Source organism: Cygnus olor, chromosome 12 (assembly GCF_009769625.2).
Source record: "Cygnus olor isolate bCygOlo1 chromosome 12, bCygOlo1.pri.v2, whole genome shotgun sequence".
NCBI classification, from domain to species: Eukaryota; Metazoa; Chordata; class Aves; order Anseriformes; family Anatidae; genus Cygnus; species Cygnus olor.
Window position 1 is genome coordinate 21,494,884 of NC_049180.1, and position 18,384 is coordinate 21,513,267.

At 36.8% G+C, this 18,384-nt stretch overlaps 1 long non-coding RNA gene across 1 annotated transcript in view; it reads right to left on the bottom strand.

Annotated features, from left to right (window-relative positions):
• Nucleotides 1-751: 751 nt before the first annotated feature.
• LOC121076897 overlaps nt 752-18,384 on the bottom strand; it is a 104,482-nt gene continuing 86,849 nt past the window's right edge. Inside the window, exons 3-4 of the long non-coding RNA XR_005823782.1 lie at nt 7,378-7,436; nt 752-2,525 (exon numbers count right to left, since the gene is read on the bottom strand). This is a non-coding gene — a long non-coding RNA (uncharacterized LOC121076897). The remainder of the gene's footprint in view (nt 2,526-7,377; nt 7,437-18,384) is intronic.

Consider the following 18,384-nt stretch of genomic DNA (forward strand, 5'->3'; position numbering starts at 1 on the left):
AAACTCACCTATGGCACACCTCTTCAGAACCTGGAGCCCTCATTATGAGGCTCCATGCCCAGTTCCTGCATAGATCAATCTGTTGAGGTTACCGGGAGTAACCTTCTTCCCTTTGCCACTTAGAAGACCATGCCTTCTACAGCAATAGAAAAATAAAACCTGGGGATATAATGGAGATTTGGCCAAAGCACATTCTCTGCCTGCTCACTGAAGCCATTACCTACAGACCTGAGGTATTTTCACATTGAATCATTTGGTGAGATCAGGCATAAAATATTTTATTCCCGTTCAGTTTCAGATTTTGAAGCTTTCAGGATTTATTCTAAATGCTAGAAAAAAATCAGATAGCTAAAGTCAGGGAGGGGGAGAAACGGGAGTCAGATTATATAGGTTCTTTTTGCATTCTCTTATGGGCTCACTGGGCAGATCTCAGCATGGGGCAACTTTCCAGGAGATGCATTCTGCCCACACTCCCCCCAGTCAACAATACATAGCAACAACATAGCAACAATGCTACAAAACCGTCTTGCAAAGTATTTGAGATCCTTGGATGAAGGGCATTTATCGAAGGGTTTTTCTGATATTAACTGTGAGAAAATTAGTAGAATAAAGATAGTCCTTTTTCTTGCTCACTTGCAGCAGTGATTGTAAAAAAGATGCACTTTATGCCGCAGTTTCAATCAGTAATGGAGCAGTGACAATAGACTAACATCAAAGAAAATATTTTGGAGGAATATAATTTATTTTTCATGATTTTATACATAATGCTATAGAATCATAGCTCAATCTTCATATTTGCAAGTGAATAACCTCTATCTGAAAGTACAATTCATATGTGAGCTGAAAAGAAAATGTCTTTCTTTAGCATTCCCACTATTAGACAAGCAGATGGCTAAATCTAAATGACCATGTGAAAGAAAGAAAAAAAAGACCAACGCAGTTCAATATCCTCACCATGATTCCTACATCCCAATAAATACCAAACCATCAGGAGCAACAGCAGAGGGATCAGACAGCATCAAAATATCATTTTAGGAAAAAAACGTAAATAGCTAAAACCAATCTGAAAACAAGCAGCTAACTTATTTAATAAAAAGAAAGTAAGTAAAAGCCATAACAGCTTACTCTTACGCCTATGGTTATCTTGGATGTAAGTAGCAAAATAAACCACCATAAACTACAGTGTATCACACCCATATGCCACAGAGAGAAATATATCAAAAGGAATAATTAACATTTCCACATAAAACAGACTGTACATTTCTGGTTTAAAAAAAATTATTTTTTTTTCTTTTTTTTTTTTTTTCCAATGGGCAAAACCTACTCTTTTAGAAATACTATGGTGATGTCAAATAGACAAAGAAATGCCAGATACTAATCACATTAGTGCTTGCTCAACACTGGGGAAAACACACCAGGCCAGCAGGTTTCAGAAATTCAACAGCAAATTTGCAAGCTCTGAGCAGACCTCTCTGCTGGCCGCATCTGAATCCGCGGTCCTGCGACAGGTGGCTCCCTCAGCGGGTGGCATCAAGGAGTGGATCCATTGATTTGTTAAGATTTGTTGCTCTGAGGCACAGCCATAATGTGTGTGTGTGTCTTCAGGGATATAAACAGACTCGCGAAGCCATTGGCTCTGTCCTGACCTAAACCTTAACTCCACTGACAGAACAAACAAATTCTCAAAAGGCAAGGCAGCAGGTGATTCATACCTATGGATAACACCTCCTGCAGGAAGCAAGGTACACTCCTGCAGCAGAGCTCTTCCAGGTACTGCAGCTGATTTAGATACACTCACTCATTCTTCCTGTGCTCAATCTAGCTTGTCAAAGCAGTGTGAACACAAAGCCAGAGAAGGTATCCTCCACCTCCAATAAATAGCAGAAACCTAAGAGATCTGTAAGAATATTTCTCCCTGCACAGTAACTACATCCACAATTACCTCTGAGAATTCAAAGTACTTAAAGTTCTGAGTGCAGACAAGTACCTGTAAAGTACAGGTATTGGTAAAGGCCAAGATCCCCTCATCTTCCCCAACCTTTCCTCCTGTAAGCTAAAGCCATGGAGCTCAACAACCAACCTCTCTCTGGAGCTAGTGGTGAGAACCAGAAATCTGGGATGTGCGTGTATCTGCAACAGGTATCTGCTACACAGTTGGAACATAGATCTAATTCTAAAAAACAAATTAAGCACATAAATCAGCCCTCTGATGGAATTTCTTATCAATAAACTTCACCTGACAAAGCACGTAGTTTAGAGAGGAAAATGGAGGATTAAAAGATTAATGCTAAACTACATACCAAATTATTCCATGTAGATATTCTGGGCCTGGACACATCACCTTGTCACTGTACAACACTGTGTAAGGAAATTTCAGCAACCAAGTCTTGTATTACAAAGATTTTTCTTCCCATATTACTTCAAGTGAAACACTGCCAAAGAGAGCTGAATTGTAGGCTCCTTGAAAGGTTCCAAAGAGTTCCTCAAGACTGCTGAATATGTCTTATTAAAGGTTGAGTAATCACCTGGGTAATCAAAAGCAAGATATTAGAAAGCATCTTAGCCATCACCTGTGCAAATTCTCAAATTTCTTGGGCAGAACATTGGATACGTGAGCTTTGGAAACAGTAGGCCAAGAGCCAAGTCCCAAGACAATGCAAAAACTCTATGCAGTCCTGATAGAGCCTGTTCTACTTTGGCCAGAGTTCACATCTACAGCTTGTATGCATCACTAGATCACTAGAATAAGGTTATCTGTTCTCTGGCATGGATACAAAGCCACTCTATTGCTTGAAATCAATGGACTTTCGAATATATCCTCAATGAACACTTTTTATTTACTTACATAAAAGTCACAAATCCATAAAAATAATAGTTTTAAGAAAAAATATTTTGAATTTTTATCTTAATTTATTTGCCTATCTTCTACTATGATGTTATATCTTTATTAACTCTGCTGTGGTATAATGGTCTATCTGAACCACCAATTTATATACTTCAGTCTGATCCAAGAACTGGTCTGTATAGTGAGATGCCATGAACTGGTCATTATACTGAGCATTTTTGCTTTGAGTTGCCTGTGGATGGAAGGGTGAGCTGACTGACAGTATTTGATTTTTCAATTTTCAAAATTGAAGGACTCTAGGAGTGTGAATTATATTGTATTATAAAGAAGCAACAATAATTTTAAAAGCAGGTCACTAGTGTTCAAGTGTTCACTAGTCTTAATTTCAGTCATTTAAACAAAGTTATCCTTTAAGCAATATTTATTTGCCTACTAAAAATAGAATTACCTGCATGTATTTCCATACCTAAGCATACTCTATTCTTACAAAAAAAAAAAAAAAGAAAAAACAAACTCTCTGTTAACAAAGCTAAGAAACAGAATTCCATCTTGAAGCCCAAATGCAAAAATATATACTCTTTAGCCCACTGAGTGTTCCAATCATAGCCGAATATTTTACTTTCTAGAAGGACACGTTTGGCCATTACTGTCTTGGGATCATATCTAGCTGTTTAGAACAAGGACAGTTTCTAAGACATGGTGAAAACAAAGCAGACAGTATTACTAAACAAGTACTTTAAAAAGCTCTTAGTATAAAACATCCTACAAATCCCACACATTCTCATACAAACATCTGAAAATAGCCCTGGCTCAAGGCTCTTTAAATCTTTTCTAACCCAACATTTTATAACCCTGTAAATTTTGCCTTTTATTTTAGACATCAGATAAATAAATTGTATTTCTACTGTTATTTGCATTAAAAAAAAAAAAGGTCAAAAGAGCAAAAAGTAGTTTATTAATACACCAAATGTAAAATTTGAACATTGCCCAAAAGCAACTATAAGTTTCATTTTACCAATGTGCACATGGCATGTAGTGCAAATTAGGGTGGATTAACTTTTTTTTTTTTTTTAATTCAGAGATCACAAAGCTTTGGAGTTCAAGGCACCCTTATTCGTAGCCTTTGTGGCAGCCTTAACCTGAAATGAAGAGACGTTAAGGGCCTCTGAAGCTGACCTAAGTCAACTAACTTGATATGTCTGAGAAGAATTAAAGGTGAACTACGTTTGCTAGAAAAAAAAATAATAATAAAAATATCAAGTTTCTAATTTTGTGCCAGCAGTTCATACAGTATGTATAATATTTAAACATGCTCTAATTCTTATGTGTCAAAACAATCATGTTCATTAATATTTCCATCACGCCTGTACTACTTTCGGTATACAATTTTATAAGAAGCATTCCCTAGCTACTTCTCATCAAGGAAACCAAAAGAAATGAGAATCAAAAATTATAACTATATCCAAATTACATGTTGACACCATCAGTGCTTAACTAAACTTGTTTAGAGACTTGAAGCAGACCAAAAAATAAATAAATCCAGGAACCTTGTAAAATACTGCTGATCTTGGAAATCATTTTCCACCAGGGAGAGAATCCATTTGCCCTAAGAGAACTTTTTTCTTTCTCTCCCTCTCGAAAACATAATCCCGACCCCACCACAGTCATGGAAAAATGCAGTTTCTAATATTTCAATAAAGTAAAGTGAAATTTTGTAAGCTTTTTGTTCTCTTTAAAGAAATTTCTCTGTACTCCTCAGTTATGTTAAAACATGATATTCAGATAGAAAAGACAACACAGTAAATCTGAGAAAGGAAAAAAATGCAGAGCACTTTGATGAGTGTTAGCTATTTTCTAAGGAATTTATCAGGCTTGCTTAAAACTTTTATAATATTTTTCCTAATGCAAAATCTCAGGAGCACTGGTATGAATTGTAGAAACAGTTGCTTTTCAATGAGAAAGTGTATTCATTTACATACTGGATAAGAGCATGGGAACAACGCTATGCAATTGACTGCAAGTAGGAGAGCAAGAGATCTGAGAATTTTGTCGGGGAGCTTCTTAAATGTTTGTGGACCTCTGCTGGAAACATCTCTGCAGCCTAGGAAGAAACACACTCTGGAAAGCATACAAAACTTAGATAAGCTCCACAAAAATGCTGGATGATTTGGGGCTTTTTTTTTTTTTTTTCCCCCTCCCTGCTGTTTTTCCTCCCCCCTGGGCTTCTAGTTGTTGGTTTTCAAGATCTGTGGAATAAAGCACCAACTACTCCCTGTCTTCAGCCCTTGACATTCAAATAACTGAGCCAAAAACCTCAAAAGTAAAGAACAGATAAAACTGCTGATAAATGGTTTACTGCTGCAAACTGTAACATACAAACTTCTCAGTCCTGGCCTGACTCAGATTCCTAATAAAACAGACACGGGGTGGCACAGGTTTATCTGATTCTCTGCCTCTCTACTGCACTCTTTGGTGGGAAGCCCTAGCAGCCAGTGTGTGAGGTACAGACTTCTGAGGCAGCTTAAGACGGAGGGTTACCAGGATGTTTTCTCTTTCTAGAAAGGTTTATACTTCCTCCTTCTCCCTAGGGGTTTTCAGTTGTTCTTTCTTTAATCTACAGTGAAAATCATCTAGATGGAGGGCATATTTTTTTTTCCTATGGATTTTAAAAAAAAAAAAAACACAACAGAGGCACGACCTTCACCTGGGGGGGGTTGTTACACACATTCCAGGCAGCTCTGATCATATTTCACTACCCTGGAAGAGATTGTGATGTCCAGAACACTGAATTATGTCATTAATTAAGGAATCGGGCAGGAGGTAGCTGATTATAAGGGAGAGAAAATCTGTACTTACACAAAAGTATTTTCATAATCAGGGATGATAGAAAGGGAAAAAAAGAAAAATTACCTTGTGCTTAATACAAGTGTTCTGGTATATTGTTTTTAGATATTGCTCTCTATATAGAAGATGCTATTTAGCTTCAGTGGCCAGCTAAAAGCAAATCACAGGTTTTAATAACCTTGTTTTGCATGAAAAAAAGACACAGAAGGGTTTTGTTCTGGATAGCAAACTTTCATAATTTTAATTTCTCTCAAAGAACATATGAGAAAAAGGCAGGATAAGTGCCATAATCCATTTAAATTCTTTTTTTTTTTTAACGTTGATTTTACCTGAAATGTAGTGTGCAGCATACAGGAGCAAGAATACCATTTACTAGAGTATCAGAGATTAGTTCATTAATGGGTTCAAGCAACTGGCCATGCATCAGCATAACATTAGAGGCTAACTGATTTCCCTCTATAAGCCACTTATACAACTGAGCATTTGCAAATCATCTCAAGATGCATGTCAGAGAGAGAGAGATGACAGTGTTAAAGAAATACATTTTTCATTTATTCTATTAGTAATACACACTACTGAATATGTTATAGTGCAGACAATAAAAGAGACGTATTTTTAAAGCAGTTTGGCAAGCCAGAACACGCATTACCTAGAATGTGTTTTTTCCTGTAAGACACTATTCAAGCAACATTTCACTGAACAACAACATAGGATATGGTGAAAATATGGTTTTGCCAAATTCCCTGCAGACTTGTATGTGGATTTTCAAAGAGGTATCTGATTTTGTTCTTAGCCATATTAAAAAAAAAAAAAAAAAAAAAAAAGCCTTCATTGATGTTAAGCAAAACAGCCAAAGGTAGGCATGTGCTTAAATTCCTGACTAGATCAGAGCCTTAAAATAAGGAAATTACAGAGGTTATGCAAACCAGTCACTGATGTGCCTTCTTAACCCAAAGGTCAGAAGGGTCACTGTGTAATATGCACAGATGCCAGGTAGAATTTGTAAATTGTCACTAGGTATACCTCACAAGTGTACAAAACATTCATGATTTGAAATATAGAGAAGTGGTTAGGTTACAGATGTAGTTTCCTGTCTCTCCCTGTATTTTTGCTTCAATTAAAGGCAAGATTACACATAAGATTGCTGCAGCAATCTTTCATTCCTGTATGAATGAAAATACCACTTGTCAGCCATCCTTCAGAAAACTGAATTGCAAAATGACCCTAAAAACAATACTGACTGGCGCTTTACCACTTGCTCACAGAAAAAGAAGTTTGTGAGTGTAGCCTTCAAGAGGTGAAGGCAGGCAACATCAAAAACCATCAGGAACAAGTGTCTGAAAATTTGGTTATTCTAGTAGCAAGAACCAAGCCAACAAAATTGGTACATTAACTAAGATAAAAACCTGAGACGACACCAACGCCACATCCCATAACGAGAGCGTAGAACAGTTCTGAATGTTAAATTTTAAACAAATCAATTCCAGCTGTTCTTACAGCAAAAATAAAATGGTTAACTAGTGTATTTGTAAGTCATAACCGATGGATAGTTCTCGCAGTTTTCAAGGACTACACACAAACGTATACATTGCTACAGGACACCTAAATAATCTGTGAAAAAGGATTCATGGGAAGTCTAAATTTACATTTCCAAGGAAACTTTTACTAGGAAAAGGTTAGAAACTTACATTTTCAAAATGAAAGTCCAAATTCTCTTTTACAGGCACTTCAAATTCGAAGTCTCATTCTGAGAAAAAGAGCACATCACATTGCCAGATTATTAATATTGAACAATTTCTCGGCTGGGTTTCAACATGTTTTTTGGGGGGGTCTTTTGCTTTAGTCCCCCTCATAAACATCCATTCCACTATTTTTGTCTTTTCACTTGGAAGACATGGAGTTCTGGAGAGGTAGACTGCAGGAAAAGTCTTTGATATCCTTGTGCTATCACCTGCAGTGTGCATCAGCAGGGAGCGAGAGCACACAGCAGCGTGAAAGCCAGCTTGTAACTCTGAAAACCCACTGCCAAAACTCCACAGCAAGAGAGAGAGAGACGGTGACTTGGCTCGAGGTGTGGCTCCAGCACTACTGCAGCAGAGGTCCCGATGCTTAGGAGACCTGAGGTGGGGAATATCCCAGCTGACAGGCTTCCCATGCAAGCTAGCCTCGTTCACTCTCCCTATATATTCTGTCTTTTTTCTTCTGTTTTTATGTTTACACTTCTAAAGGTTACTCTCTAGCTATAATGCTCTATAAATGAGACAATACTGCATTGAATCATTAAGCATCTTCATAGCTTTGTTTTCATTTAAGCTTATTTTCTCTTTTCATTCCAAGACCATTTTGCCTCAGGAAATTTTCTTTTTCCATCTACATTCTCAAGCAACAAAGCCTATTTTTGTAAGGCTAAAAAGTAATATTCATCCATTTTTAAATACTGATTTATTGACTACAGAGTTGGGCTGGTTTTATTCCTTCTATCCCCCCACTACCGCAAATATAACCTGAGCAGCTGCAGATGAATTAAAAAATAATTAAATTGTTTTTAGAAAGAAAGAATTGAGTAGGATAGTAAAGAGAACTTTATATTTCTCCCTTCAGTGTCACTAGTTATCAATATACAGCTGCTCCCTCATGTAAAAAAAAATGAAGAGTTAAACTTAAAAAGTAACTGATGGGAGTTAAAAGTACACCCTGAAGAAATCTAATACTGAATACATTTAAATCATTTTTCCATAGATATCCATAATAAAGCATCTGATCATGTTTACTAATTTAGGAATAAGTGTGCACGTTGACAAAAAAGAACTGTGATTGCTAGATTGCTAAATTCTACATAGCAGAATATGCAGGCATTCTTTCACCAGACAAGTACATGATTTTTCTTCACATTACAGCAAACTATTCATGGACTTCAGTGGGGATGATGATACACCTCTTGTGGTATTTATTCTTAATGAGATTACACTAATCAAGCTTAAATTAACACTTAAATAATACACATGTTTATGCAGAATATTCCGCATGCATATACATACAGAATTAGTGTGGATGTACACATATGCAGGCTGGTGAAAGTATTACTAATCCCAGGAATAATGTGCATGTAGTAGAAAGCTCTTACCATTAAGAAAATTGGTATCGAGAATTCTGCAAACATGCCAGGAGATAAAAGTCAACATATTAGAGCGGTCTGTTTCAGGGACAAATAAAGTATGCTATCATCTCATATACTATGGAATGCACAGAACTACAAACAGAAGTGTTTCAATTCAATACAATATGAAATAATTCAAAATAAAATGAAAAGTGTCTGAAAACAAACCAACAAAATTACACAGCAGAGTTGTTAATTATGATTATTTATGATCATTCAGAACTGGCATCATTATGATAGTTTTCCTTCCAAATTTCTCTAAGATGAATCACTCCACAGCAACTCAAGGATCTATAGGAATGACTTAGCAGCAGTTCATGACTCTAAAAGGTGCCTTACCTAAGTCTGATGTTACTATTATTATAGCCAAGAGAGCAAGGTTTAATTTATTGAAAATTTAAAGTAGGCAATTGATGACGGACATCTCTAGGAGCATCATCAGGCTAGTAAACAAAATATTTGCAACCACTGAACAGTTCTCAGCTGTGAGCAATCAACCATCTACTATTCTTAAAAAAAAAAACATCACCAAACAAACTCATGAGTGTAATCCATTCAGTCCATTGCTACCTGCTACACTGAATATTTCATCAGAAATGACAAGACTTTTTCCTTCTCCCTCACTCCCAACCCTGCTTTTTATATTTGCACACTTGACAACTTGTCACTGCCACATCACTGCCATGCCGGCTGTCCTTGAAACCTGACCTCTGTAGCTTTTTGCGCCCAGTGGTCATGCCGTCCCTGTCTCACTCCAACCATTTCTGACAGGAGACATGCTGATCTCAACAGCAAGTCCTGGCACCTGAGACACACTGGGATTACACAGGTAAATCAGGGTATTCCATGTTGTCTTCTAGCTAACAACAGAAGGAAAAACATGACATCTTGAACAACAGATCCTACATTCGCATATTCAAAAGATTCATCATGCTTTTACAAGCAGATGGGCAAGATTGTTTCTCCTTGCTCTGAGAGGGCAAATCATACATATAAATAAATTAAAAAAAAAAAAAAAGGAGAGGATACTTTGTTTTGATTTTAATTTTGGCAGAATTAAAGGGTCTGTTGTTGAGGAAGATGTTAGATAAAACAGCTGATTAAAAATAAAGAAGGTGAAAAGAAGGACTTGTTCACCAGTCTAAAACAATTTCTATTACGTATTTTATTAGAAGCATCTGAGTTTATTTAGCTCTCTTGTGAACCATGTGTGCCTAATAACAGGTACGATTTGATTCCACAACAGTACAACCTACTTAAAATAAGGTATATTTGTAAAGAAAGGAAAGGTTTCCCTGTAAAACGGCATGTTTTTAAGTTTTTTGAAATGTCTGTGTAGAGAAGAACGTGAAGTATTTTGACTGAAATAAAAGCTTTCATGGAAAACAGTGAACCCTGGAGATTATGCCGATTCTTGAAGAACTTCATACTGTTTTAAGCAGGTGACAGTAATGTCATCACCTGAGCTTTTTGCCTTCCACACTTGCACAACAAGAAAAGAAGTTTTACATTGGACAGAAAAGCTCAGAACCACCCATGCAGACAGCACCTTAGCAGAGGCTACAATTAACGTGCATCAAAAGCAGGTTATTGTTACCTTAAGGCCAATACTGCCTTTCACTATGAAAAAGCAGCAGTCACACTACGCCTAAACTGAAAAACCAAACAGTTGGCATTTAATATATTTTCCTTGCAAGTATTTTAAACATACTACACCACTACCTATGTCACAATCAAACCAGACCAGGCAACTTGGATATTCCCTACACATTAGCACCGTTAATTGTTCCACAGGATATCATGCAGAGCCTAAGAAAAAAAAAGTACTCTTATCATTTCATCTTTTTTTATAAGAAAGAAGATGCCCGTAAGGATAGAAGGATAGCATATAAATACATTTTTCTGTGCATTTTCAGTGATCCATTTCTCAGTTATCTTTTGCCCTTCATAAATACCTCTAGAAAGACCCTGGATTTCTTAAAATCATTTGTTCCTAAAATAATTCATGCCCTAAGAATATTGCATTATATTTGGTGATGTCTCAAAGGCTAATAGTAGCTAGTGAACTACATTTTAGCTTCAATATTCTTAAAAAAAAAAAAAAAAAAAAAGTTTAATTCCAAAATAAATGTATATCAAAAGTACTCACATGCTTTTTCACAATATGTTATATTAATTATGACAGATCAAAATCATGGACTTCTGTTTGAATAAGAATTTTAATGCACATGGGCTACATAGCATTCCTTCTCTATGTCTCACACTAACAATTACTATGTATTCATAAGTTTAACAGCCTATTCAAATTAAAATATCCAACATTAGCTCCTCTGGGAGTTGTATGCATTCAAGAGGGAATACACCCTTTAGACACTGCTCACTGAAGAAAAGAAACAGGAAAAGAAAAAAAACATCACACAAAGTATTTCATTCTGTCTTTTTATCTGTGTATGCTTCAGGCAACTGAAAATAAATTACACTACAAGTTTTCACTTGTCACAGATCAACTACCTGGACACACAATCTTTTGCAAGCATCACTTGTTTTAGTTAGGCACTTCTCTATAGTTATTATCAAACAGACTTCAAAAACAGATCATTCCTTCCTATGCAGATGTAGAAAATAGTCTTTTTTTTTGGAAAAATTAATGCAACCATGAGCAGGAAACTTTATCACATCAACCACAAGTTCACAAGCTCAGGTGAGAACAAACATCCAGGTATTTCAAGCTACAAACCAGAGTATGCAAGTACGCAGTTGCTCCACAACCCCAAGTCTACATTCAGGGATGAGAGCCAATAGAAGTCCCAAGCAAGTTTGTCCATGCAGTGAGTGTAACTTTCAGCCTCTGGTCTTTCATGGAAGAAAATTTTGATTTTAAGACAATTCCATTGTTTTTTTCACTGCTTAATTAAAGGTGGCAACAGTTTGTAAGGTGGTTTATGAGTCCAAGAGAAATTTTAATTGTTGATGTTTGAGGTTATGAAACTGGAGAAGATGATATAACAGTGTTTATTTGTTGTTGTTTTCTTGTGAACGACACCCTGTCTAATTCTAACAAAGGAATTCCCTCCTTTACACAGAGCTAATACAATTCAGGAGCAAAATTCTATTAGCATACTGTATGCTGCTCTCAGGGAGCACGTTTTTAGTGATGAACTTTGTGAACTAGAAAGAGTTCACAGCAGGTAAGAACGTTCTGAAAGGGTCCAGGCATACCTTTAGCTCAGAAATGCTTTTTGAAAACAGTTAACACCTACAGCAATCTGCTCCAGTGGAGAACTAAAAGAAAAACATGAAAACCTGTATTCTTTCAAAGCATAGTTATCTGTTCACTGATCAGGATAGCTTTAACAATCTTGCCTTAACTGCATCCTCTTGACTGTGAATCGGTAGTGAATTCACAGAGCAACAAAATTCTTGCAGAATTTAACCCCTTCTGTGAATACCCCAAGATGCAACTGAATAATCAGTGCAATGTAACTGATCAGCAACACTTAAGACAGTTGTGCTTGAAAACATATGTAACCAAGTAGCAGCAATGATAGCACTTTTCTTTCAGAGTAATTTACGACATTTGTCACTTCTGTTATCAAAGCCCATCTGTCTATCAGTGTGCTCCCTGAGCAAACGCAATTGAATGCTGTCATCACAGTGTATCATGTTCTGCAGCATGCCTGGGAAAGCACTACTATCCCAGACTCAGAGGTTTCCTCAAATGCAACCTTCTCATTGCACTACTGGTGAAATTTTCCATTGGGCTTCTGTGCAGTCCAAAAGCACATTCTTTCTCTACAGATTTAAGAAAACATCCATGCTCTTTTAAAGTTCTTATGCTTGCATATACTCAAAGTAGAATCTGCAGCCACTCAAGTTCATGTGTTATGTGGATAAGGATGCAAACTCTAAGCTTCTGTGTCCAGCACAGAGAGCATTTGTTACCACTTGACTCTGCAAATTACAGGAGCAGAGACATGCATAATATTGTGTAAATAAAACCTAAGGAAGCTAAAGGCTCTAAAGAAAAAAATAAATAAACCACCTTCCAGTTCCAGGAACACACATTGTTAAAAATTGTATTTCCAAAAGTCATATTCCAAAAAAGCTAGCATAACTTATGCTCCCAAATATGATAACAAAAAGGATATGGTTAAAATCAAAGTCTTCAAAATAGCCCAGCCTCTGCCAAAACAGCTGTGGTAGATTTTTATTCTGCAGTAACAGGACCACGGCTTTAAAAAAAAAAAATCACCAACAACCTATCAAGTTAATCTACCTATTTTTAACTGATTTAGCAGTCACAAAGTCAGCTGTAACACTGACCCAGGTCATTAGCCAAGAAAGAAGTGTCATTCATTACAGCTAAAAATCCAAAGGAGTATCATTAGGCTTCATAGCTTCAGATCCTTCTTACAATTCAGGAATATGTAACGACATTCAATTTAAAGGAAAAGGGAGTCTGTATTTTTCCAAACAGATTATATTTTCTAAATGTAGGAAGAATAATCACCAAGAGCTCTTAGCAAATGTGTGTCAGGAGTTGATGATAAGATTCTCAAAGCAGGATTCCTGAATATCTCAGGGACTTGGCTTACAGCACACTCCGCTCTGTGTTTCTCTGTTTCCACAACAAACTTACATTTCTTCAGCTTTAATTAACGTTTGACATATTGAGCGCTGATCCCAGATCATAACCTTTCCATACCTTTACAAATGTTCGTTTCTTTTGCAGCAGATCATAAAGTTCAAGGGCATAAGTAGATGTACTGTGATTCAGCCATATGATTCATATGAATTCTGCTTTGCTTAACACAGTCACGAAGCCCTCCCTTCCCCAGGAGAAAAAGAGTTCAATTCATAAAATACTAATAGCTTCATTATGCATGCTCAGAGGCTGAGCTATGCTGGGGAGTGGAGAACGGCAGAGCTGGCTCTGGAGAAAAATGGTCATATGCTTAAAAGTCCAGCTTCAGGAATACTATGACGTCAGAGTAACAACCTCCATTTGGAGCAAGTGTGTGACTTTTTGCTTTCTCACATTTCAACTGAACGTTTAACATAGGTGCACTACTACACAGACACTAAGCTGCATGTATAAAGTTTTTTTAAAAAAATAGAGATTTGGACTGATGCATTCATCTCAACTTTGAAACCCACTGCTCTGGAGGTCCCAACAATAGCAGACTGTGTAGACAAGTCTTAATGGCCATGTTGAAGCAGAAGTATCTGCAGAAAGAGAATCTAACCAAGCTGCTGACCTTTGCTTGGTGGTGCTATGGCAGTATAGCTACAGAAAGTCCAGCTATAAAACCTAAACCACCTCACAGTGAAGATGCCAATTGAACAGTTTAGGTAGTGCTGCTTATCCAGTCCTTTTTTACTTTACCCTCTGATTCATATTTCCTCACTACCTACTTACATGCTTCTGTGCAGAAATCATATATTAGTTAATATATATTACAGTTCCACATTTCAAAATTTCTACATGATTTTGTATAAAGATGATATCCTCCCAAAATGCTGGCCACTAGCCTAAGGCCAACCAGTTGAATCAGGTTCAGTTTAAGATTGAAATACCAAAACTTAGATCTCTCCATGTTCACTAGGTTTCTCCACAAATGCAACAAAGTACTAGCAAATGAAGCCTAAGAGCTAATCAGTTGACCAGGAATACGATACGTGCTATAGGTTGAGCCACATCACCACATTCATTCCATTGACAGTACTGATTGCATTTCTATTAAAATAGGCTTAGACACTAACATGAAGACACCAGTATTAATGAATTCATATTCAAAGATGAACCTGAAACTCCAGTCCAAAACCATCTCCAGAGAGCTAAAGAGAAGGCATAATTCATTAGCAGAACTGGTAAGAGATCATGGGAAAAAAAAAAAAAAAACTTCAAACAGAAGACTTGAATTTCAGAATTCATTCTTCTAAATCATAAGTGCCTTAATTTACTAAATTAGCAGAATCCAACCAAGAACCCAAAAGAACAAACAGTTACAACATACAATGAAAAAAAACAGTATGACACAAAGTCACTGTGATGCTGAGAATGCCTTCCTACAAATACCCTTTGTCTGTGGTATATATACCTTTTGTGTGGTATTTGCATACCAAATATGCCTCCAGTAGAGTTTTACAGAATAGTTACTTTTAGTCTGGTGCACATGCACAGACTGACTCAGCAGTGAAGATATACAATCCAGATGCCAAACATCCTGTTGCTCTGCCTTAGCAATGGCACCTCTCACAATACCCCCCATGGTTTGCCTCTACCATTTCTCTTCAGGTTTGCATCTGTTTTCCCCCAGGAAAAAAAGGAAAGCTTTTGGTGTTCAAACACCCTTCTCTGAGCTTACGGTTTATGATTCTCCTTGCAGCCATTTCCATGAGCATGCCAAACGGATGCACCTTTCCTGCAGGTGGCAGCTTGAGCCCTCGTTGCAATACCTAAGGCAATACCTATCCATGGGATACGATCTAGCTGCCTCACCCTGGGGCGCAGTAAACACTGGAAAACAGCTCCCAGGGAAGGAGCTGGAGGGGAAGCTCAGAGTGAGAGATTTTAAATGCACTGAACAATCGTTCACATGCTGTATCCATGTCTTTGCAGCTGGTTATGAACATTGTGAGAGGAGGAAAAGATTCTCAGCAACTTTGCTTCTATAAATTAGAACCAGACTTCCCTGAAAAGGAATTCTCAGAATCTGTCCAGCTTGAAAAATATATTTTTTGGACACAATCCAAAGTACACCTAAGTCAATGGAAAGACTGTACATAAAGAGAAACCAATCATTGTCCAGGAAAATCTATTTTCAAAGTGGAAATGTTTCTACAAAGGAGAACTGAGAGAGCCCCAACTTCTTTCATCCACTTCAAATATACTTATGAGAGAAAGTAGGAAGACACTATTTACCACCAGGAGCTAGGGGCACTGTTCAGACTCATACTTAAGGTCACATCCCACCAGCATTATCAATAAGTATTTTAGTTTATTTATACCCTCATAGTCAAAGTTTATTCCACATGTTTAGCAAGAAAAGTATCAGCCCAGAAGGAAGAAATTTCATTTTAGATGTTATTTCTGTATAAAATTTTTACAATGCACTAAATGCAAAGAATCTTACAAAAATGCATGCAGCAGTTTATTGTACTTCTGTACCCATGAGTGAATTATTATTTTTAATAGATGAACAATCGTGACAGGGTGTTAATAATACTAAATTTAATTTGTCTATTTTAACTCATAACCACCTTTTATTGGAACCTATTAAAAATCCATGTCAATCCATGTAAATGGCTGCATTAAAAGCATATATGCACAATGCAACTCAGAATATTCAAACTCTAAACTATGTGCACATGTCTGTATGCTTATTTTCACTATTCTGCACCAAGTGTAAAATTAACTAGAAGATACATCTGCACTGACTTTAATCTATTTCATTTTATGCTGATCAGTAGCTAAGAATACTCCACCATACAGATTTATCACATTAATTAGCTCTGAAATTACTCATAGTAATTAAGTATATTGTTCTTAAACTCTTTAGAGATTATTGAAATACTTTTGCTGCTGCTTAAAGGAAACAAATACCGAGGGAAATTCTTCTTCAGAAGAAAAACTTGTCTACTAATGATATTTTATTTCTTCTAAGCTTTCCTGTCCTTCCCTTTGTCTTGCCTTGGATGGACTTTATGCTACCTTCTAGAAGCTTAACACAACAAAAAATAAATAAAAAATTCTAAAACCTTCATAAATTTTTGAACTGTGACTTACAGTGTGTCAAGTTACCAGTGATCTTTGAACAATTCTTGTTTGCATGTGTAGCAATCCCAAACATCACACAATGTACTTCTGTACCTCAGATTGCCATGTCACAAGTGCTGCAAGTATATAGGATTTTTACAAAGGTTTGCCAAGTATTGTGGGGGAACTCAAGAGTGCGTGGTCCCACAGGACAAAACATACAAAAGAAACATATATTTGCATGGTTTATCATCAAACACTTGAGGGAGGCCTGACTGAACCAAGAAAACCTTTTAGAAAGTGTAAAATCCAACAGTACTAGATATCAGCATGGAGTGCGCTCCCCCGCCTCCCTTTGCTGCCCCCCCGCCCCCTTTTTTTTTTTTTTTTTTTTTTAAGTGAACAGGACTGGCTTGACATCCCATTGGGCTGGTGCGTCATGTCCCTTTTTGTCAGCCCGTCACGTCACACAGTGTAGTGTGGCATTTCTGTGTAACGGACTGAGACACGTCATGCCAATGACATGTCAAGCTTGTGCATTTCAAAAAGACACAGTTCAATGAAAAACATGGTTTTCTAACTGCCCTGGAGGTTTTAAACCTTAGCAAAAATAAAAGAAAAGTCTTTCTTCTCCAGTGATTTTGCCACTGAAAAGCACATGTTTTTTGGTGTTACCCATGTGTAGAAGCAGGTAGCCGCTATCTGAATATTTGGACATCTTTATTAACTGAATCTTAAAATGCTGATCTAGTTGGATAATTTGGAAAGGTCCAGGCACACTTGTACTCACTGAGCTGATACTTTGTTTATTTCCAGTAGAATACATACATAGTGATAAAACTTATGCCATTTAATGATAAGCCAAGTCTAAATATCCAATTTCCACAACTCTCAATATCATGATTCATCCCTAATACTTGTTATGCATATATATGCCCTTGGTGACTATAACAGTATATTATGCCTCTGCTTGGAGACCAGACAGTAGGCAGGGCACTGAGAGTTTTAGCCTTGCCTACCCTCTATGCCGGTTCTAGATTTGCAAAAAATAAAAATAAAAAATAGAAAATAAATAAAAATCTATCTGCAACATTAAGCACCTTACAATTTTTTTTCAAAGCCTGCTTTGTCAACAGTTTTAAAAGTACTTCAAACTGCAAAATGAGTCAGCTAAGAATAACATCTTTCTCCCCTCCGTAGTGCTATTACTTCTTCTTCACAATTCCTAAATGCTTAAGGAAAACATGTCTTTTTACTGTGTCCCAAAATGCTTTTATTTTGCTAACATCTATTTTGGACCTTATTCATAACATGAAACAATTAAGAGCTTAATATAAAAACTATCATGTTAACTTCTCACTAAAGCAAACGCGCTTTTTAAGGAAGTTTTAAAACAGCTATTTTGCTGATTTTAAAAGCAGTAATGCTTACTCAAATGGACTGCTTTCAAATCATAGAGATGTCACATAAATCCACCACTGTAAACTGAATGAAGAAACTGAGAAGCCACTAATACTTCTTGTAGAAAACCAGCAAAACGTGCTCCTGTGCAGATATCCATGTTAGATTTGGTGTGCACCAAAGTCACATTGTGGGTAAGTTAATATCATTTTGAGGTTGAAGAGCACAAAGAGTAATTTGATGAAATATAAATATGCAAGAACAGACGCATAATCTCTACTCACCACCAGTACTACACTTCACCTACAGAGCCAGCAGTGTTTGCAGCTTGCACGTCTGCAGACAGCTTGACATAAGAACAGAGAAATCAAGATACCT